Source organism: Prionailurus viverrinus, chromosome D4, assembly GCF_022837055.1.
Source record: "Prionailurus viverrinus isolate Anna chromosome D4, UM_Priviv_1.0, whole genome shotgun sequence".
NCBI lineage: Eukaryota > Metazoa > Chordata > Mammalia > Carnivora > Felidae > Prionailurus > Prionailurus viverrinus.
The window spans coordinates 31,830,007-31,852,795 of record NC_062573.1 but is presented as its reverse complement, the minus strand read 5'-3'; the positions used below and the strand labels follow the sequence as shown (position 1 = coordinate 31,852,795).

General features: G+C 39.4%; 1 protein-coding gene across 6 annotated transcripts in view; it reads left to right on the top strand.

Moving 5' to 3' along the window:
• The first annotated feature begins 541 nt into the window (after nucleotides 1–541).
• The window catches only part of UBAP1 (ubiquitin associated protein 1), a 61,201-nt gene continuing 38,953 nt past the window's right edge, over nucleotides 542–22,789 (top strand). The window contains exons 1-2 of one of the 6 annotated variants that reach the window (XM_047829332.1): nucleotides 542–731; nucleotides 3,251–3,293. The gene's annotated coding sequence lies outside the window, so the exon portion shown is untranslated. Of the gene's footprint in view, nucleotides 732–926; nucleotides 1,106–3,250; nucleotides 3,294–12,219; nucleotides 12,244–12,848; nucleotides 12,894–22,789 lie in introns of those variants that run through there. The other 5 variants (XM_047829333.1, XM_047829331.1, XM_047829334.1 and 2 more) reach the window with 5 other exon arrangements.

Below are 22,789 nucleotides of genomic sequence, written 5' to 3'. Positions count from 1 at the left end.
AATCCTCCATGCACCGAATTTCAAGAGACATCCAATAAATGCACAAGGCAGTCAATATTTGGGATTGGATTACCTAGTTTGAATCGTTGAATGTCACAATTGGAGGAAGATTTAGAGGTCATCTTTCAACCCAATCTTTGTAAATGGGGAAAGTGAGGTCCGGAAAGGGTAGGACTTGTACCGGGTCACTGACCTGCGACCAGAAGCCAGACATTCTCATTCCCAAGTAGGTCTCATTGGTAAGTCTTTTTGCGTCCCTTCACGATTCGAGGCTCTCAGATTCCCTCCTGGGCCGCTTCTCCAGCCTCTACGCCTTAACCTCTGAATGACTCCCCCCACCTCCCTTCCCTTTCTCCCTTATGGGTCAGCAAGGTCCACTCGTTCCAACTGCAGCGGTCCAGGCAACTAGAGTTGTTTGGCAGAAGAGAGATTAGTTACGTCACCGTCGACTCCTCCCATTGGCCCAGGGAGGGTGGAGCGCGGCGCCTTGACGTCCGACGCCCAAAGGGGCGGAGTGGTGAGGGGAAGGAGGAGGGAAGTAGGACTTCAACATGGCGGCTGTGGTACTGGCAGTGGCTACGGTGACGGCCTGGCCCCGGGCGGGCAGAGTTGGAGGTGGTGGCGTTCGCTCTCCCTAGAGGCCGTCAGGAGCTCAGCGGGGACCGAGCCTGGGAGGCCGGCCGGCGCCAGCACCTTTCGGCTTCTGGGACGGCGGCGGCAGCGGCGTTCAGGTGAGGGGGGCCTCCCGCTGGGAGAAGGGGAGAGGGGCGGAGTTGGGGGAGGGGACCGGTACCGGGAGACGGATGGGGGAGGGTTCCTTGGGAAGAGGTTGGAGGCCGAGCCGGAAGAAAGGAGCTATAGCTGAGGAGTGGGAGGGAGAAGGGGCTAGAAATTGGTGACTTGGGAGGATTCTGGGAGAAAGGTCGGAGTGAGGGGACCCGAGTTGAAGGGGCGGAAGGCAGATGGGATGCGGAAAATGAGTTCGGATTAAGGGAACTAATACCTTACTGAAAGACAGGCGCAGTAGATGTCTATCTGGCTGGAGTAAGAGCTCTGTGGGAATTAGAGGATGTCGGGGAGGAGGATCCAGGTTTTAGTAAAGAAGGTGAGTGATCTGGAGTTGAGGGTGAGCTGGGGAAGTGAGATGCAGATTTACTTCTCCCTGAGCTGTTGAGATTAGGGAGAAAGGGAGGAAACCAGAGCCTGGGTGAAGGGCCTTTGGGGATATCTTTGACATTGTCTGGTCTTCCCCAGTATATTTGTCTTGCCTCTTTTGTTTATTTCTTGGGTGGAGACTTACCTGTATAGTCCACCTGGGCCTCAGAAACAGTCCCAAATCTTTCCTGTGGAACGTCAAGTTATACTTCATTTATTTGATCTCTGTCAGGGATCTCTGACTTTGGATTGTCTTCACACGTACTTGTTTCCAGGCTGGTCTTTTAAAAGTATGGCTGGGCATGAAAATGCATTTTATATTAAACTGAAGTGAAAATTTGAGAGTTTTAAAATAACATGCAGTGTTAGAAAACCAGATTGGGCAATTTAGTTGACTATTAAATACTTTCTGTTCTAACCCCACTTACTAGTGTTTTCTCTCTTTCCTCAGTTATAATTATTAGCATTTGAGAAATTGGATAGACATGATGGATGTTTCTCTTTGGAATTTTGTCATATTTGATGGTGGGAAAAACAGGGTACTTAGTCTTTAGTGATAGCTAGTTCTTTCTTGTTACTGTCCCAAACTAGTTAAACTGAAAGTTTATGTATTGTGTTATAACAAAAAATGTGAAGTGTTCAAAGTCTAAAAGAATTACATTCTCTGCATTAGCCTATAAAGTGGAATTTTAGAAATTAAATTTTTATTTCTAATCCATTCTATTTAGCTTTTCTGTTATTCATTTAACATTTAATGCGTGCTCTGTGTTGCATTAAGAGTCATTCTCATTATGGAAATGGGAAAATTAATGTTTCTCTAATGATCATCTCTATCACTGCACAGCAAATAACTTACTTGCTATGGCCTCATTGGAAGAAAAGGGTTACTTTAGAAATAAAGACAGTGGAAGAAAATTAAAGTTTGTGGATATAAGAAGTTTCTGAATTTTTCTTTGGTTTAGAATTTGACTCATGACCTCATCATGACATTTTGTGTGTATCTGAAAGATTTTATTATTTACATTATTTTTATTGACATAAAAAAATCCTTTTTAAAAGTAGTATCTATGCAAATGTGGGGCTTGAACTCACAACCCTGAGATCAAGAGTCTCATGCTCTACCGACTGAGCCAACCAGGTGCCACTGAAAGATTTTATTTAAAAAAAATTTGTTTTAAAGTTTAATAGAGTGAGCGAGGTGGGGTGGGGCAGGGGGCGGGCAGAGAGAGGGAGAGAGAGAGAGAGAAAGAGAGAGAGAGAGAGAATTCCAAGCAGGCTCTGCATTTTCAGTGCAGAGCCCAACAGGCTTGAACTCATGAACCATGAGATCATGACATAAGTCAAAACCAAGAGTTGGACGCTCAACTGACTGAGCCACCCAAGCACCCCTGAAAGATTTTATTTTTTATTTTGGTTTTGAAGGAGACAGTATCCTGAAGTGATAATATTAGGTCTGTAGACAGTCATCACTGGTTATTCCTATTTCTCAGATTGGCAAGTGTTAAGTTTATTTTGTGCATCTTTTTTTTTTACATCTTGAATGTGGTAAGGTGTTTAAAATGATGATTCCTGAAATTTAATTCCGTGACTAAAATCCTCTTGGGTATTTTCAGCATTACAAATGTATTTTCATTATCCCAGAGTGTAGATGGCCTGTATTATAAATTTCCCTGATCTCTAATTAAATTGAATAGTTTGAGTTTTTTTGTTTTTGTTTTTTTTGTTTTTTTTAAAGTAAGCTCTATGCTCAAGGTGGGGCTTAAACTTGAACTTGTGACCTTGAGATCTAGAGTTGTGTGCCCTACTGACTGAGTCACTCAGGTGTTGCTGTTTTGAGATTTTCTTTTTTTAAGTTTATTTATTTTGAGAGAAAGTGTGAGTGGGGGAGGAACAGAGAGAGAGGAGAGAGCCAGAATCCCAAGCAGGCTGTGGGCTTTCAGTGTGGAGCCCAGTGTGGGGCTTGACAAATCCATGAACTGGGAGATCGTGACCTGAGCTGAAGTCAGATACTTTAACCAATTGCCACCCTTCTGCCCCTCCTGTTTTGAGATTTTTAACATGTAGATTATTTTAACTGTAAACTTTTTTCCCACAGGCAAACCAAAAAATCCCAATACCATCAATTCATCATTGATCAGGTAATTTTTCTTTAGACAGGCTTTTTCAGGAAATGTAAAAAGTGGTATGTAGTACCTTAAATATTAAATAGCTTTTATTTAGAATCAAAAACTTGAATTAAATCTTAGAAATCAGATGAGTTTATATTTTGACGTAACTTGGGAATCCCTGCTTCTATATCATGAAGATAAGTGAAAATCTATTTTTTCCATAATCTAATAAAGGAAAGAGCCTTTCAGTTAAAGGAAGACGTAGGCAGGTATTCCTCTTTTAACCAGTAGTGCACAATTTTGTAATATTGGAAATGATTTGAATTAAGAGTAATATTTTCCTATCAGTTGAGAGTTGTAATTCTAGGTTTTAAAATTTTTAGGTGAGATTAGCAAGATTTATAAAGGGAAGTGTGCTAACACTGGGCCTGTGCTAATGAGGTAGGCATTGTTAAACACTTGACATAATCTCTTAATCTTTGCAATTTGCAATCATCTCTAATCTTTGATTAGGTAGGCAGTTTGTGATACACCTTTTTAGGTGTTGAGGAAATTGAGGATCAGTGAAGTTGAGTAATTTAAGGTTACAGCTATAAAATGGTAGAGTCTGGATTTGGACTCAGATTTGTTCAACTTCAATGCCCAAACTACGTCTGCTACACTTTCATCCCTCTTAGGCAGTCACAGGGCCATTTCATTTCCTATAAAGTAAATTTAAAGTATAGCCACTATTTTTATTTATTTATTTATTCATTCATTCATTCATTCTTTAAAAAATTTTTTTTAAATGTTTATTTTTGAGAGAGAGAGAGACAGAGGATGAGTGGGGGAGGGGCAGAGAGAATGAGACAAAGAACTCAAAGCTATTTAAAACTACTTGTTCTCTTTGTAGTATAGTGTAACTGGAATGATAAATAGTTCATTAAAATTTTAGTCATTAAGATGTCATTAGTACCTGAGGAGGAAATGAATACTGAATATTTTGTACTTAACGAAATAAACTGGATAAACTGGGTAAGAGGCTAAGTTTTCTTATTTCTATTGTTGTGTCAGGTTGGATTCAGTTCATTAAGGGCCAAAATTTGTATCTGGCAGTAGTCCGCATGTGTTCTCATAATTCTGGATTGGTCATTATCAGTTGCTTAATTGCTTACCAAACACTTTTAATGTTTGAGTCACTGAGTTGGCTCATGGTATTTGTGCATCTTGTGGTTACTGAGTCAAGAGCCAGCAGTATGTGTTTTGGTTTCCTCACTTCCTCCACAACACTTGATATTGTCAGACTTTTAAATTTTTTTCTAATCTGGTGGGTTTGAAATGGTATCTGTTTGGTTTTTATTACGTTTCCTTAAGTTGAGCCTCCTTTCATATATTCATTCATTATTTGTGCTTCTTTCATGAAGTGTGTGTTCAAATTCTTTGCCAATTTCTTGTTTCTCTTTTTCTGATTGACTTTTAAGACTTCTTTATATATGTAATTTTGTATACTAATTATTTGCTAACTACGGGCTACAAATAATCTGTTTTCAATTTGTGACTTTTCATCTCTTTATAGTCTTGGTATTAGAAAAGTTCATAATTTTAATGAATTGAAATTTTCAGCTTTTTATGGTTTGTGCTTTTTATATCATATTTAGGAAACCCTTCTCTGCCAGACATGCTATATGTTTGTAATTTTTTTAAATTTTTTTATTTTAAGTAATCTCTATCCCAGCACGCTCAAACTCATGACCCCTAGATCAAGAATTACATGTTCTACAACCTGAGCCAGTCAGGCACCCTAGTGCCTGAAGTATTTTAAAGCAAATCTCAAACTTTCCTGTAAATACATTGTTACGAACCTTTGTTAAGGCTTTCTTTTAAAAACATAACCATCATGCTATTATCACATTGAACAATTAGTAATTCCTTAATATAATGTCATCTATATTCAGATTTCTCTTATTGTGTTAAAAATGTCACTTTACAGGCAGTTTGTTCCATTCACAGTTCAGATAAGGTCTGTATTTATCACTTATTTGGCTTTCATGTCTAAGGGTTTTTTATTATATGATAATTATCCCCTTTTCATATGATTGATTCATTGGAGAAACCAGGCCATTTGTCCTGTAGGTATCCTATGTACATTCTCGTGTTTCTTTTCACTTGCTCCTCTATTTTTTGTAAACTAATAGAAGCTTGATTTAATTCATGTTTTTTATTTTTATTTATTTATTTAAACAATTCTTTTGTTAAAAAAAATGTTTTTAAATGTTTATTTTTGAGAGACAGAGCATGAGTAGGGGAGGAGCAGAGAGAGAGGGAGACACAGAATCCAAAGCCGGCTCCAGGCTCTGAACTGTCAGCACAGAGGCTGATGCAGGGCTCGAGCCCACAAACTGTGAGATCGTGACCTGAGCTGAAGTTGGATGCTTAACCGACTGAGCCACCCAGGTGCCCCTTTATTTTTATTTTTTGACAGTAAGGGGAACAGCACATAGGTGGTGCTCTGTACTTTCGTTTACATCACACAAGGAGGTATATAATGAATGGTTGTCCCACTTTTAGTGATTTTAGTGGTTTAGTTGTTAGTTGTTCAGATGGTGTCAGTGTGATCCTTATATTATAAAATTCCCTATAAATCTTTACTTAATAGTTTAGAATTCACTGATGATACTTGAATCAGTTATTTAATTAGAAGTTTTGAAATTGTATCATCATGCTATTTCTGTCATATTTATGTTTTTGAAGTATTGTTCTTTTCTAAAGAGCTTTCCCTTAGTAGCAGGCTTATGCTGAAATTTAGTTCCTATCAAAAGGGGTGGATGAGCACACTTACCATGATGAGCACTGAATTGTTGAGTCACTGTATTGTACACCTGAAACTGATATAGCACTATGTTAACCATACTGGAATTAAAATAAAAACAATAAAAAGAAAAAAATAAAAAGGACAAATGCTTTGTTCTTTTAATTACCAATTTCAGAGTAAAGAGTTAGTATAACAGGGGTGCCTGGGTGGCTCAGTTGGTTAAACCTCTGACTTTGGCTCAGGTCATGATCTTGCAGTCTGTGAGTTCCAGCCCCACGTCGGGCTCTGTGCTGACAGCTGTGAGCCTGGAGCCTGCTTTGGATTCTGTGTCTCCCTCTCTCTCTGCCCCTCCCTCATTCATGCGCGCTCTCTCTCTCTCTCTCTCTCTCTCTCTCTCAAAAATAAACATTAAAAAAAATTAAAAAAAAAGATTATAACAGTAGTCTCTTACGGTAGGTTATTTTTGGGGTTTTCAATTTTTTTTGACTGTTGGTTTTCTAAGGATCTTTTCTTTGATTATTATAAACTTGGGGATTTATACCATGTGTTTGAAATAGTTATAGTCATTCTTTTTTTTTTTTCTTAAGATTTTGTTTTTAAGTAATTAAAAAAAAAAGATTTTAAGTAATCTCTATACCTGGTGTGGGATTTGAACCCACAACCCTGAGATCCAGGAGTTGGATATTCTACCTGTAGCCATTTTGATGTACAAGTTGTTTCATCTTTGATCAACCCTAACCATTTCAGGTTGGTGGCTTTTTCATATGAACTGTAATTTTTTTTTTAAAGTTTTATTTATATAAGTAATCTCTACACCCAACATGGGGCTTGAACTCATGACCCCAGGCGCTTCTGCCTGAACCAACCAGGCGCCCCATGAACTATAAATCTTTGAAAGATAGAGGTGCCTGGTGGCTCTGTCGTTTGGGCGTCCAACTTTGGCTCAGGTCATGGTCTCATGGTTCGTGGGTTCGAGCTAAGGGCTTGACTCTGTGTCAGACTCTGGGCTGACAGGTCAGAGCTTGGAGCCTGCTTTGGATTCTGTGTCTCCCTCTCTCTCTCTCTGCCCCTTCCCCACTCGTGTTCGGTCTCTCTCTCAAAAATAAATAAACATTAAAATATTTGAAAGATGGGGCGCCTGGGTGGCTCAGTCAGTTAAGCGGCCGACTTCGGCTCAGGTCACGATCTCGCGGTCTATGAGTTCGAGCCCCGCGTCGGGCTCTGTGCTGACAGTTGGGAGCCTGGAGCCTGTTTCAGATTCTGTGTCTCCCTCTCTCTGACCCTCCCCCATTCGTGCTCTGTCTCTCTCTGTCTCAAAAATAAATAAACGTTAAAAAAAAAAATATTTGAAAGATGTCTTTCATACACAACAGATGACCCAGGTTAATCTTACAAATTCTCCCTGTACATGTGAAAATAACCATTTCTCTAAGAATTAATGCAGAAATGATATTGAGAACTCAAAATGTAGATGCTAGGGATGCTCAACGATAGTGTCTTTTTGCTTCTACATTTTTATTTATTTTGAAGTTAAAAAACTTTATTTTTTTAAGTAGGCTCCACACACTTGAATTTGCAACCCTGAGATCAGGAGTCACATGCTGTACCGACAGAGCCATCCAGGCACCCCTACAGACATTTTTTAAATAACAAGTTTAGGGGCACCTGGGTGGTTCATTTGGTTGAGTGTCTGACTCTTGATTTTGCTCAGGTCATGATCCCAGGGTTGAGCCCATATCCGGCTCCGTGCTGAGTGTGGAGCCTGCTTAAGATTCTGTCTCTGTCTCTCTGTCCCTCTCTCTCTCCCCTGCTCCCCCTCTCCCCATCTCTGCCTCTCCCCCCCCCCACCCCCACTCTCCCTCGAATCCGTGAACTGTGAGATGGTGACCTGAGCCAAAGTTGGATGCTTACCCAACTGAACCACTCAGGTGCCCCGTGAGTTCTCTTTATGATGAGGTTGTAAATTACCAATCTAATTTCTTTAATAGGTATAGGGCTATTTTTGTTTCTTTCTTCTGTAGTGATCTTTGGCAGTTTGTGGTTTTTATGAAATTGGTTCATTTCAGCCAGATTGCCAGACTTGGCATAAAATTGTTTTGATATGGTATTCTGTTTTAATCTTTGTAAATGTGTATGGTCTCTTTCATTCTTGATAGCAGTAGTTTTCTTTTTTTTTCTTTTTTCTTTTTTTTTTCTGATAAGCCTTGCCCAGGGGGTTTATCAATTTAATTAACCTTTGTAAAGAATCACCTTTAGGTTTTAGTTTTCTCTTTGTTTTTCTTAGTTTTATTTTAATATTTTTAAGGTTTACCCATTTATTTTTGAGAGAGTGCTTTTGCATTTCAGGGGAGCAGGGCAGAGAGAGAGGGGGACAGTGAATCTGAAGCAGGCTCTGCATTGACAACAGAGACCTTCGTGCTGGCCTTGAATTCAGAAACCACGAGATCATGACCTGAGCCAAAGTCAGACGCTTAACCAACTGAGCCACTAAGCCTTATTTTATTTTATTTTTCTTTGAAAGAGAGAGAGGGGGAATGTGTGAGTGGGGCAAAGGGGGAGAGAGAGAGAAGAGAGCCTTAAGCAGGCTCTACATTCAGCACGGAGTCTGACTCGGGGCTTGATCCCACAACCCTGGGATCATGGCCTGAGCTGAAATCAAGAGTCGGTCATTCAACTGATGGAGCCACCAAGTGCGCTTCTGTTATTTAGAAATGAATTGGTGCTTTCTTTTTCATTTTTTTATTTTTTATTTAAAAAAAAATTTTTTTTTTTATTAACGTTTATTTATTTTTGAGACAGAGAGAGACAGAGCATGAATGGGGGAGGGTCAGAGAGAGGGAGACACAGAATCTGAAACAGGCTCCAGGCTCCGAGCTGTCAGCACAGAGCCCGACGCGGGGCTCGAACTCACAGACCGCGAGATCATGACCGGAGCGGAAGTCGGCCGCCCAACCGACTGAGCCACCCAGGCGCCCCACGGTGCTTTCTTTTTAAAAAAAATCATGTATTTATCTGTTTTGAGAGAAATAGTGAGTGAAGAAGGAGCAGAAGGAGATGGGGAGAGAGAGAAACCCAAGCAGGCTACTGCTGTCAGTGTGGAGCCTGATGTGGGGCTTGGCCTCAGGTTTTAAGGTTTATCCATTTATTTTTGAGAGAGTGCATGAGTGTAGGGGGAGGGCCCAGAGAGAGAGAGCAACAGTGGATATGAAGTGGGCTCTGCCCTGACAACAGAGATCCTAGTGTGGGCCTTGAACTCAGGAACCATGAGGTCATGACCTGAGCCAAAGTCAAGAGTCAGATGTTTAACTGACTGAGCCACGCAGGCACCCTGTATGTATGTATGTATGTATTTATTTATTTATTTATTTATTAAAAAAAATTTTTTTTTTCAACGTTTATTTATTTTTTGGGGGACAGAGAGAGACAGAGCATGAACGGGGGAGGGGCAGAGAGAGAGGGAGACACAGAATCTGAAACAGGCTCCAGGCTCTGAGCCATCAGCCCAGAGCCTGACGCGGGGCTCGAACTCATGGACCGCGAGATCGTGACCTGGCTGAAGTCGGACGCTTAACCGACTGCGCCATCCAGGCGCCCCACCCTGTATTTATTTTTGAAAGAGAAGTAGAAAGAGCGCTCACCAGTGGGAGTTGGGGGAGGGGCAGAGATAGAGGAGAGAGAATCCTAACCCGCCTCTACTCAGGGCTTGATCCCATGAACCATGAGATCATGGCCTTAGCTGAAATCAAGAGTTGGATGCTGAACAAACTGAGCCACCCAGGCACCTCAGAATTGATGCTTTCTTATTTGAAGTCAGTGGTGTTCTGAGTTTTAATGTCGGCCTAATCAACTATGGTTTTGTTGTGCTACAAGCAGGTTTCCAAACTGCCTGTGTTGCTTTTGGTGCTAATATTTCCCACATTCCTGGAAATCATATACACCCTTTACATTATAGGTAAGTTAGCTGGATTGTACATAGTTGGATAATTTATGCATTGTGTTAGAGTTGACAAAATTGTTACAGAGGTGAGAAATTTTAAAGATTTATGCTTACATTTATATTGGAAGTAATTCTATACGACATATAGTCCACATGTTGAACTTTCATATTTGGAATGTCTTTTTTTTTTTTTAAGTTTAAAAAATTTTTTAAAAATGTTTATTCATTTTTGAGAGAGGGAAAGAGAGAGAGAGAGTGTGAGCAGCAGAGAAAGAGGGAGATATAGAATCTGAAGCAGGCTACAGGCTGTGAGCTGTCAGCACAGAGAGCAACATGGGGCTTGAACCCACGGACTGAGAGCCCGACCTGCATGAGCCGAAGTTAGATGCTTAACTGACTGAGCCACCCAGGTGCCCCTTTAATGTTTGTTTATTTTTGAGAGAGAGGGAGGGAGACACAGAATCCGAACCAGGCTCCAGGCTCTAAATTGTCAGCACAGAGCTTGACTCCAGCTCAAACTCTGGAACCGAGAGATCATGACCTGAGCCGAAGTCGGATGCTTAACCAATTGAGCCACCCAGGTGCCCCCTTTTCTTTTCTTTTGAAAACACAGGTTTGCCTATTTTATCTATCTGTCTATCTATCTATCTATCTATCTATCAATCAATCAATCAATTACCCAGGCACCTGGGATATTATTAAGTAACTTTGTTCCAGTAATCTGGTAAGATTTGATTCTCTATTTGACATGGATATGAAAAGGTTGTACTGTATATGTATATATTTTAAAATGGACATAGTCCACTATATTGAAGTTTTAGTGATGTGCTGTGATTTTTTTTTTTAGTCTAAATTAGTATATATACCAGTATCTTCATTCTTTTTAAAAGTTTATTCAACTTTTAATGATGGTGGGAGAAGAAACTTAGTGAAATATATTTTTTTAAATGTTTGTTTATTATTTTGAGAGAGAGACACAGAGTGTGAGCAGGGGAGGGGCAGAGAGAGGGAGACACAGAATCCGAAGCAGGCTCCAGGCTCTGAGCTGCCAGCACAGAGCCCGACATGGGGCTGAACTCATGACCCATGAGATTATGACCTGAGCCGAAGTCAGACGCTGAACAGACTGAGCCACCCTGGCACCCCGGAATATTTTCTTATTATTTGAAGGATGATAGACTTTTGATTATTTTCCAGGAGAGTTGCAAAAGATTTAGTACATAAGTATGCTGAAATCATATATTTAACCTTTATAGAGAATTTTCCATTTGATTGCCAGGGACTCATAAGTCAATATAAAAATAAACGGGTTTGGGGTCACCTGGATGGCTCAGTTGGTTAAGTATCTGGCTCTTGGTTTCACCTCAGATCGTGATCTGAGTTATGGGTTCAAGCCCCAAGTTGGGCTTTATGCTGGCAGTGTGGAGCTTGCTTGGGATTCTCTCTCTCTCCCCCCCCCCCCCTTTTTCCTCCCCTCCCCCACTCACGTGCTCTCTTGCAAAAATAAATAAATAAACAAAAATAAATGGGTTTCAAAAAATTTAGAAAAATGAGTTTCTTACTGTAGGTGATGGTCTTTTGGAATCACCTTTCTTTGTTCTATAGAGTAAGTACAAGCCATTGAAATGTGGCTTTATTAAAATAAGATTTAGGAAGGTGAGGAGGTGTCAGTAGACGCTGGTGAGTAACTATTGCTTGTATTATGTTATTTAATCCTTATAATAACCCTCCTTAGATTCACTCCATTGTACTATTTAATTTCTAATATTAGAAATCTTTTTTTTATTTGTAAGAAGAATATGTTAAGTTTTGTTACCAGATAGAAATTACAACCTATTTTGATAACTATAAAGTACCTAAGATTAATGAAAAGATCTGTGTGTTTTTTGTGTCTTTTTATTAGAAATCATTTCAGATTAAGGTTTCTCAGTTGTAAAATAAAGAAGGAAGATTCTGTTGTGTACAGTGGTTTCCTCCCCCACCTGCCATCCACAAGGGGATATGTTCTAAGACCCTCAGTGGATGCCTGAAACTGTGCAGTTGTCCAGTTTATATATAGATGGTCCCCAACTTATAATGGTTTGATTTACAATTTTTTGGTTTTATGATGTGAAAGCAATATGTTTTCAGTAGAAATCATACTTTGAATTTTGAATCGTGATTTTTTTTCCCAGGTTGTGGTATGATACTCTCTTATAATGCTGGGCAGTGATAGCCAGCTGCAGCTCTCAGTCAGCCATGTGATCATGAGGGTAAACACCTTATATGCTTATAACCATTTTGTACCCATACAGCTGTTTTTCACTTTCAGTACAGTATTCAATAAATTACATGAGATATTCAACACTTTATTATAAAATAGACTTTGTGTTACATTATTTTGTCCAAGTATATGCTAATGTAAAGTGTCGTGAGCACGTATAAGGTAGGCTCAGCTAAGCTATGGTGTTCAGTAGGTTAGGTGTATTAATTGTATTTGTGACAGGATTTTTTTTCAATTTATGATGGTTTTATTGAGATGAAACTCTGTAAGTTGAAGAAGATCTGTAGTAAGGTTTTTCTTATACATATATATGTATGACCAATTTTATTTATTTATTCATCTTTTAAAAAATATTTTAAGTTATCTCTACACCCAACTTGGAGCTTGAACTCATAACCCTGGATCAAGAGTTTCATGCTCTACCAACAAAGCCAGCCAGGTGTTCTATGTATCTGGCTAGGTATGATCAGTTTTAATTTATAAATAAGGCACAGTAAGAAATTAACAACAATAATAAAAAATAAAATAGAACAATTATGTGAATGTGGTCTCTCTCTCTCTCAAAGTGTCTTATTGTACTGTACTCCCCCTTCTTGTGATCATGTGAGATGGATAAAATGCGTGATGAAATGAAGGGAGGTAAGTGTCGTAGGCATTGTGACTTACCATTAGGCTACTGATGAGGATCATCTGCTTTTATGAAGTTGTGCCATCTTTATATTGTTTGTTCCTTTGGTACTGCACAATATTCCCTTTGGGGTATAAGTTCTTGAGTTTGGTGAACAGAGCTCTGTTCTTTGTTTCCATGGGAAAAACCTTTCAGATTTCACATGACTCTAACAGAATGATGTAATCCACTGAGTATGAAGACTGTTGGAGGAACAGAAAAATTATGTTTGTGATTATTTCTCTCGGGTCAGATTCATAGCCCATGGTATGATGTTTAGCTTCCTTGTATAAAATACAAGTCAACCAATTATATTGTATTGGCTACTTGTAGAGTGAAATAGGGTTATTAGTGTTAAATAGTAAGGATTTTCTACTTAAAAAAGTGAGTGTGGACTGTGTGTACATACTGAATCATAGGCTCAACAAGTGATTACATGTGTTTATATGCTGTCATAACTAAGAATTTGAATGAAGTCTTGCATTATTTTTATTATAAGAGCATAAAAGCTGCTGAAGTCCATAGTTATAAAAGAATATATCCAGACCCTTAATTCTGAAAAGGTTGTCAGAGATCATTTGTTCCAGGCTTCCTCTTTTTATAGAAGCAGTCCTGAATTCTTCTTTTCCCCCCAAAGATTTTGACAGGCTCTAAACCATCCCAAAGTGATGGAAAAATTAAGGCTAGAACTCATGTTTTTAACTGTCTGGAGTTCTCTTTCTCTCTTACATTCTGGCATGAGTTGTGATACGATTTTTTTTTTTTTTTGAGAGAGTGTGAGAGGGTGCAAGTGAGAGAATCCCATGAGGGACAGAGAGAGAAAGAGGGAGAGAAGTGGGGCCCACCCAAAGCAGGGCTTGAGAGGGCTCATGGTCACCTGAAGGGGGGCTCGAACTCACCTGATGTGGGAATTGAACTCAAGAACTGTGAAGTCATGACATGAGTCAAAGTCATATGCTTAACCGACTGAGCCAACCAGGCTCTCCGTGATGTGATTTTTGAAAGAGTTGGGGAGGAGATGACATTTTTGCTTCAGTTACTTCTTGAAATTATTTTTTTCCCAATGTTAATTCACAGTTGAAAGAATTGAATTGATAAGTTTGTGGCTGAATTTCCTTTTGGGACATTATACTTTTATTTTCCCCTTTTTTCCTTTTTATATTTTATTATATAAGTGCACATATATATACGTATATATATTAGGTTCCATGCCCAACGTGGGGCTTGAACTCATGACCTTGAGATCAAGACTAGTATACTCTACTGACTGAGGCAGCCAGGTTCCCCTATTTTTTACATTTTAAAAATTTATTTTTATTTTTAAGTAATCTCTATACCCAGCATGGTGCTTAAACTTATAACTCTGAGATCAGTTGTTGGATGCTCCACTGACTGAGCTAGCGAGGTGCCCCTGCAACATTGTACTTCTACTAAACTCTAAATCATGTTGAAGAAAATGTTAAATGAGGTGTAATGAATTGGTTAAGATACTGATTAAAAATTTCTAATTAGCTAATGCTTTATGTTATGACTCCCCATTCTAACTTGTAACTGTCAGCACTTTCTTGTTCTTACATTATGTTAGTCTCATAGGCCTTATGATTTCAGACTATTGGTGATTACAAAAATCATTCTTAACTTTTTCGTTTTAAGGGCATTGTTTTGTTTACTCATAAAATACATATTAGTTAGGAATATTATAGAATTATCCTATTTTCAGAAAGTTTAAGGGAAGAGAGCAAGGGGATATGAAAAGGCCTCCCTCCCTGCTAAAGATTAGATATGCTAGATGCTTGTAGAATTAAGAGGAACCCAGAGTTGATTCAGAGTTGAGGAAATCCTTATTTGGATTTTTCCTGACCCATTTTGAAATTAGTTGGAGTTCGTTAATTTTTAATTTTTAATTAATTTTTATTTTAGAGAAAGGAGCAGAGGGAGAGAGGGAATCTTTTTAATTTTTTTATTTTGAGAGAGAGAGTGTGAGGAGGGCAGGAGCAGAGAGAGAGGGAGGGAGAGAGAGAGAATCCCAAGCAGGCTCCGTGTTGTCAGTGCAAAGCCCAATGCAGGGCTTGATCTCATGAACCCTGAGATCATGACCTGAGCCAAAATCAGGAGTCGGACGCTTAACCAGCTGAGCCACCCAGGCCCCCAAGAATTAGCTAGAATTCTTAACTGCAGTTCTCATGAAAACAGATTGGGTCAGTAATTTACCTTGACAAATACTATATTTTTATGTACTGTTAATTGCTTTTTAAATTTTAGCAAGTTGATACTCAGCTATAACCAGTTTGTATTAAACTATGTGAAATGAATTTTGTGGGGAGCCTGGATGGCTCGTTTAGTTAAGTGACTGACTCTTGATTTTGGCTCAGGTCATGATCTCAGGATTCATGAGTTTGAACCCTGCATCTGCACTGTCAGTGTGGAGCCTGCTTGGGATTCTCTCTCTCCCCCTCTCTCTCTGCCTTTTCTGTACTTGGACATACACATGCTTGCTCTTTCTCTCAAAATAAACTTACCAAAAAAAAAAAAATGAGCTTTGTGTCACTAGGTGCTCTTATAGCCTCAAGTATACCATATGATTAATAATTGGTAAAGCATCATTTTCAAATAATTAGTGAGAAAACTTGTACATTACAGCAACCTGTCTTTAAAATAACCTTCATTTTCTGGGGTGCCTGGCTGGCTCAGTTGGAAGAGCATGAGACTCTTGATCTCAGAGTCATGAGTTTGAACCCCATGTTGGATGTTGAGATTACTGAATAAAAAAATAAACAAAAAAATAACCTTCATTTTCTAATTTTTTTTTTAAATAAGGTAAGCCTTTTGTTGAATTTTGAGTCTCAGAAAGTTATTTTTGCTCTGTACCTTTCTATGTAGAATGAAAATAGGATTGATATATTTGGGTAGTTGCATAATGTTACTACACTTTTGATCTGGAATCTGTTTGGGGATGGAGTATGAGGTGAGCCTCTAACCTTTTTCTAAGTAGCTACCCTGTTGTTACATCACAAGTTTCCTTCCTTCCTTCCTTCCTTCCTTCCTTCCTTCCTTCCTTCCTTTTGTCACTTTCCTCACTTTCTATTTTTTAAGATTTTATTTTAAGGTTTATTTATTTTTGAGAGAGAGAGAGAGAACAGGGGAGGGGCAGAGAGAGAGAGAGAGAGAGAGAGAGAGAGAGAGAGAGAGAGAGAGAGAATCCCAAGCAGGCTCCACACTCAAGCAGAAAGCCTGATGCAGGGTTTGAACCTGCAAACTATGAGATCATGACCTGAGCCAAAGTTGGACACTTAACTGACTGAGCCACCCAGGCGCCTCCCAAGATTTTATTTTTAAGTAATTTGTATACCCAACATAGGGCTTGAACTCATGACCCCTTGGGATCAAGAGTTGGACATTCTACTGACTGAGCTGGCTGGCGCCCCCATCATTTCACAAAATTTTAAATGGCAGCTTTATTATATACCACATTTCCAAATTTGGGTATTTTTAGGGATTTCTGTTCTGTTCCACTGATCTCTTTATGTGCCAGTATGGCACAGCTGTAAGTGTTAAATCTTACAATAAATATTTTAATATCTGACAGTCTAGTCTCCATTATTTTCTTCACAGTTTTCTTGGCTGCTGTTACTTATATTATTTCCATATGAAAGTTAGAATCAGCTTTTCTAGTTCATAAAACAGAAGACTCTAGTTTTCACTTTTATCATGACACATTTATAGAGTAGCTTAAGGAGAATCAATCTTAATAATGTAATGTGTCCTATCCAAGATTTAGTATATGCTTTTCCAATTACATAAGTCCTCTTTTCTGTTGCTCAGTAGAGCTTTAGTTTCTTCCTTTGTATCTTAAGTTTATTCTTGCTTCTTACCTCTGTGGCACATTGCATGTTTCAATTATATTTTATCTAGTTATTGTGTATATGAAGGGCATTTGTTTTAGAATATACCTTGGAGATACTTTGGCTTTGGTTCCAGACCACCAAATAAAGTGAACAATGAAGCAAGTCAGATGAACCTTTTGGTTTCCCAGTGCACATGAATGTTATGTTTGTACCGTACTGTAGTCTATTAAGTGTGCAATAGCATTGTGTCTAAAAAAACAATGTACAAGAACAGCTGGGTGGCTCAATTGGGCGTTTGACTTTGGCTCAGGTCATGAACTCGCAGTCTGTGAGTTCGAGCCCTGCTTTGGGCTCTGTGCAGACCGCTCAGAGCCTGGAGCCTGCTTCAGATTCTCTCTTTCTCCCCCCCTCCCCTGCTCACACTCTGTCTCACTCTCAAAAATAAACATTAAAAGCAAAAAAACAATGTAGCAGGGGCACCTGGGTGGCTTAGTTGGTTAAGTGTCTGACTCTTGATTTTGGCTTAGGTCATAATCTCATTGTTTTGACAGCATAGAGCTTGCTTGCGATTTTCTCTCTCCTTCTGTTTCTTTCCTGCTTGTGTGTGCACTCTGTCTCTCAAAATAAATAAAAAACCTAAAAAATGAAAAAACAATGTACATACTTTAATTAAAAAGTACTTCATTACTAAAAAATGTTACCCATCATCTGAGCTTTCAGCGATTTGTAATCTTTTTGCTGGTATAGAGTCTTGCCTTGGTGTTGATGGCTGCTGACTGATAAGAGTGTTGGTTTCTGAAGGTTGGGGTAGCTGTGGCAAGTTCTTAAAATAAGAGAAAAGTAAAGTTTGCTGCAATGATTGACTTTTTCTTTTTTTTTTCTTTTTAAAGTTTATTTTGAAAGAGCATGAGTGCGCATGCACAAGCTGGGGAGGGCAGAGAGAGAGCGAGAGAGGGAAAGAGAGAATCCCAAGCAGGCTCTGCTTTGTCAGTGCAGAGCCCAAAGTGGGGCTGGATCTCAGGGACCATGAGATCATGACCTGAGCCGAAATCAAGAGTTGAACACAACCAATTGAGCCACCCAGGCACCCCCCCCCCCCCATTGACCTTTTCTTTCATGAACAATTACTCCTTAGCATGAGATGACGTTTGATAGCGTTTTACCCATAGCAGAACTTTCAAAATTGGAGTCGGTCCTCCCAGACTCTGCCACTGCTTTATCAAATCACTCTATGTAATTTCTAAATCCTTTGCTGTCAGGGGCGCCTGGGTTGCTCAGTTGGTTAAAGGTCTGACTCTTGATTTCGGTCTGAAGGTCGTGGGCTCAAACCCTACATTGAGCTCTGCACTGAGTGTGGAGCCTGTTTGAGATTCTCTCTCCCTCTCCGCCCCCCCCCCCCCCTTCTCTCTCTCTCTCTCTGCCCCTCTCCCTGGCTCATGCACTCTTTAAAAAAAAAAAAAAAAGTTTAAATCCTTTCCTGTCATTTCAATAGTTTTCTTAGCATCTCCATCAGGAGTAGATTCCATTTCAAGAAAGCACTTTCTTTGCTCATCCATACGGAGCAACTCTTCATCCATTAAAATTTTATCCTGAGCTTATAGCAATTCAGTCACATCTTCAGACCCCACTCTAATTCTAGTTCCCTTGCTATTTCCACCACATCTGCACTTACTTCTTCCACTGAAGTCTTGAAATTTCAGTATGTAAAAGACAGTGTGCAGTGCAGTAAAGCAAAGCACAGTAAGGCAAAGTATGCCTATATTAATTTTGTATCTAGAAACATTGTATTCCCTTTTATTTGTAATAGTTTTTCAGTTTTGGGGTTTCCCTTGGAAAGCCATTTTTCTAAGTTACTTTTTAAGTTTATGCAATCTCTAGACCTAACATGGGGCTTGAACTCAAGACCCCGAGATCAAGAGCTGCACGCTCAACAGACTGAGCCAGTCAGGTGCCCCTTTTTTCTAACTTTTTATACCTTTTAACTTCTTTCATCCAGTGTTAAATAATAATGTAAACAAATTACAATAATAGTGGACATCTTGTTTTTATGGGAATCCTTTATTTCCCCATTAGTCAACATTCTCTGGCTTTGGTATTGAGAGAGATGGTTTTGTTGTTTTGAGAGAGAGAGAGTGAGAGAGAGAGAGTGCACGCACATGCAGGAGGAACAGAGAGGGAGAGAGAGAATCCCAAGCAGGCTCCACACTGTCATCCAGAGCCCGATGCAGGTCTTGACCCCAGCAACCAAGATATGGACAGACACTTAACCAGTTGAGCCACCCAGATGCCCCTGTTTTTTTTTTTTTTTTTTTTTTTTTTTTTTTTAATGTTTATTTTTGAGAGAGAGAGAGGGAGGGAGGGAGGGAGACAGGATCCAAAACAAGCTTGGTATTGTCAGGCAGAGCCCTGTGTAGGGCTCAAAAACACAAACTGTGAGATCATGACCTGAGCCAAAGTCAGATGCTTAACCACTGAGCCACCCAGGTGCCCTCTGTTTTTGTTGCTGTTTTCAATCTCATGTTAAGGAGATGACTATATGATTTTTCTTCTTAGATCTATTAATGAATGGTGAAGTATATCAACAGATTCCTAGTATTGAAGTATCCTGAATGTGTGGGCCAAGTCCCACTTGGATGTGATGTATTCCTATAATCTATTACTAAATTTGGTTTGCATTTTTATTTTGAGGATTTTTTATCTCCATGCATACGTGAGATTTTTTTTTGTAGTTTTTCCTTTGATAGCATCAATATTATGCTTGCTTTGCAAAAAAAAATTAGAAACGTCTTTTCCTGTGTTTTGAAACCATTAAAGTGTCATTGCAGTTAGGTTTCTTTTGGATTGCAAGACCTCTTTGACAGCTTTTTCTGTTTTCCCTGTGGTTAGTGGTCTGGTTAAGATTTCTGCCTCGTGTATAGTTAGTATTGATAAATAGTACTTTCCTAGAAGATCATTTTATCCAGGTTGTCACTTGTATTTGCAAAGAGATGAACAAAGCAGTGTCTTCAGATTATTTTAATTTCCTCTGTTGTGTACACTATTTCTCTCCTTTTTTAAAAAAATGTTCTTTTATTTTACTTTTTGAGAGAGACTCACAGAGTGCGAGAAGGGGAGGGGCAGAGAGAGAGGGAGACAGAATCTGAAGCAGGCTTCAGGCTCCGAGCTGTCAGCACAGAGCACAACGCGGGGCTTCAGCCCATGAACTGTGAGATCATGACCTGAACCATAGTCCGACGCTTAACTGAGTCACCCAGGCACCCCTCTCTCTTCTTTTATTTACATATATATATATATATATATATATATATATATATTTGTTTTGTTTTTTTGTTTTATATTTTATATTTGAGAGAGCGAGAGAGAGCGAGCGAGCGCACGGGCAGGGGAGGGGCAGAGAGACAGAGGTAGAATCTGAAGCAGGCTCCAGGCTCCGAGCTGTCAGCACAGTTCAATTCGGGGCTCAAACTCAACAAGCAGTGAGGTCATGACCTGAGCCACCCGGGTGTGCCCCCCCCTACCCCTTCCTTTTAAAATTAAGTTAGTTGAATGGTTTATTTTCCAAATTACAGCTCTTGGGTTATTTTGTTAGTTGGTTTTTCTGATTTCTAATGGATTGTTTTGTGCTTATGTCCCTGTTTCCATTCTTGTGTTTTCCTCAGGTGGTTTTTTATATCTTAAGTCATTATGCTGTGAATTTTCTTCTTAGTACTTGAGTGGGCAGTGAATTTTCCCGATTACTGCTTTAGCTGCATGTTGTAGGTTCTTAAATGCAGTATTTTCATTGTCATTGTTTTCTGCAGTTTTATTTTTGGTTTCCTCTTTGATCAAGAGACAGTTTAGCTTTAGGTAGTAGGATTTTTTTTTGTGTTCTGATGTAATTTCTAATCTTTTTGTGTTTTGACTGTTGGCTGTGCTATTTCATTAAAAATTTTTTTTTATTGTTTTTGAGAAAGAGAGCATGAACAGGGGAGGGACAGAGAGAGAGAAAGACTCCTAAGCTGGCTCTGTACTGTCAGTGTGGAACTTGATGCAGGGCTCGAACTCATAAAATGCAAGATCATGACCTGAGATGAAAGTAAGAGTCAGATGCTTAACCAACTGAGCCACCCTGGCACCCTATTTTTTTTTTAATGTTTATTTAATTTTGAGAGAGAGCAAGTGGGGGTGGTGCAGAGAGAGGAGGGGACAGAGGATCTGAAGCAGGCTCTTTTCTGACAGCAGAGAGCCTGATGCAGAGGTCAGACTCATGAACTGTGAGATTATGACCTGAGCCAAAGTCGGACGCTCAACCGGCTGAGCCACCCACGTGCCCCAGTTGTGCTATTTCTGATTTTGGATATTTATTAGAATTTTCTTTGTGGCTTAATATTTACTTAGGTTTTTGTAAAGTGTTCTCTGGGTACTGTAGGTATATTCTGCTTTCAGGGTGCTTTCGATATAAGTTATATCTATCTTATTAATTATGTATTTCTACCTAGTTCTTCTGTTGTGTAGTTTTGTGTTTCTTGTTTTTTTAAAATGTTTATTTATTTATTTTGAGAGACAGCCTGTGCTCATGAGTTGGGGAGGGGCAGAGAATGGGAGAGAGAGAGTCCCAAGCAGGTTTTGCACTGTCAGTGAAGAGCCAGAAGGTGGGGCTCAGTCTCATGAACCACGAGATCATGACCTGAGCCAGGATCAAGAATTGGATGCTTAACCAACTGAGCCACCCAGGTGCCCCCCTGTAGTTTTTGTTTTATGAGTGATGATGCAGTGTTATTTGGAGCAATTCGTAAGTTAGCTCTTCATCATGGATTACATCCTTTATTATCAATAAACTGAAACACCTGTTATACGTCCGTGACCATTTATGTGGTCTTAGAAACTACCGATTTATTCTTTTTTTTTATTGTATTTCCTCTCTTTGAGGTCAGTCTTTCATTGATTGCATACTGTGTTGTTTCTGTTTAGTCCCCTTATAGGTATCTGGGGTATTCTTTCCCTCGGTTGCTTCCTAGGTGTGTGTGTGTGTGTGTGTGTATGTGTGTGTGTGTGTGTGTGTGTGTGTGTGTATGTATTTATATTTATTTTTTAAATTTACATCCAAGTTAGCATATAGTGCAACAGTGATTTCAGGAGTAGATTCCTTAATGTGCCTTACCCATTTAGCCCATCCCCCCTCCCACACCCCTCCAGTAACCCTCTGTTTGTTCTCCAAATTTAAGAATCTCTTATGCTTTGTCCCCCTCCCTGTTTTTATATTATTTTTGCTTCCCTTCCCTTATGTTCATCTGTTTTGTCTCTTAAAGTCCTCATATGAGTGATGTCATGTGATATTTGTCTTTCTCTAATTTCGCTTAGCATAATACCCTCTAGTTCCATCCATGTAGTTGCAAATGGCAAGATTTCATCCTTTTCGATTGCCAAGTAATACTCCTTTATATATATACATACACATACACACACACACACACACACACACACACACACCACATCTTCTTTATCCATTCATCCATTGATGGACATTTGGGCTCTTTCCATATTTTGGCTATTATTGATAGTGCTGCTATAAACATTGGGGTGCATGTGCCCCTTCGGAACAGCATCCCTGTATCCCTTGGATAAATACCTAGTAGTGCAATTGCTGAGTTGTAGGGTAGTTCTATTTTTAATTTTTTGAGGAACCTGCATACTGTTGTGCAGAGTGGCTGCACCCGTTTGCATTCCCATCAGCAGTGCAAAAGAGATCCTTTTTCTCTGCATCCTCGCCAACATCTGTTGTTGCCTGAGTTGTTAATGTTAGCCTTTCTGACAGGTATGAGGTGGTATCTCATTGTGGTTTTGATTTGTATTTCCCGGGTGATGAGTGGTGTTGAGCATTTTTTCATGTGTCATTTGGCCATCTGGATGTCTTCTTTGGAAAAGTGTCTATTCATGTTTTTGGCCCGTTTCTTCACTGGATTGTTTGTTTCTTGGGTGTTGCATTTGATCAGTTCTTTATAGATTTTGGATACTAATCCTTTATCTGATATATCATTTGCAAA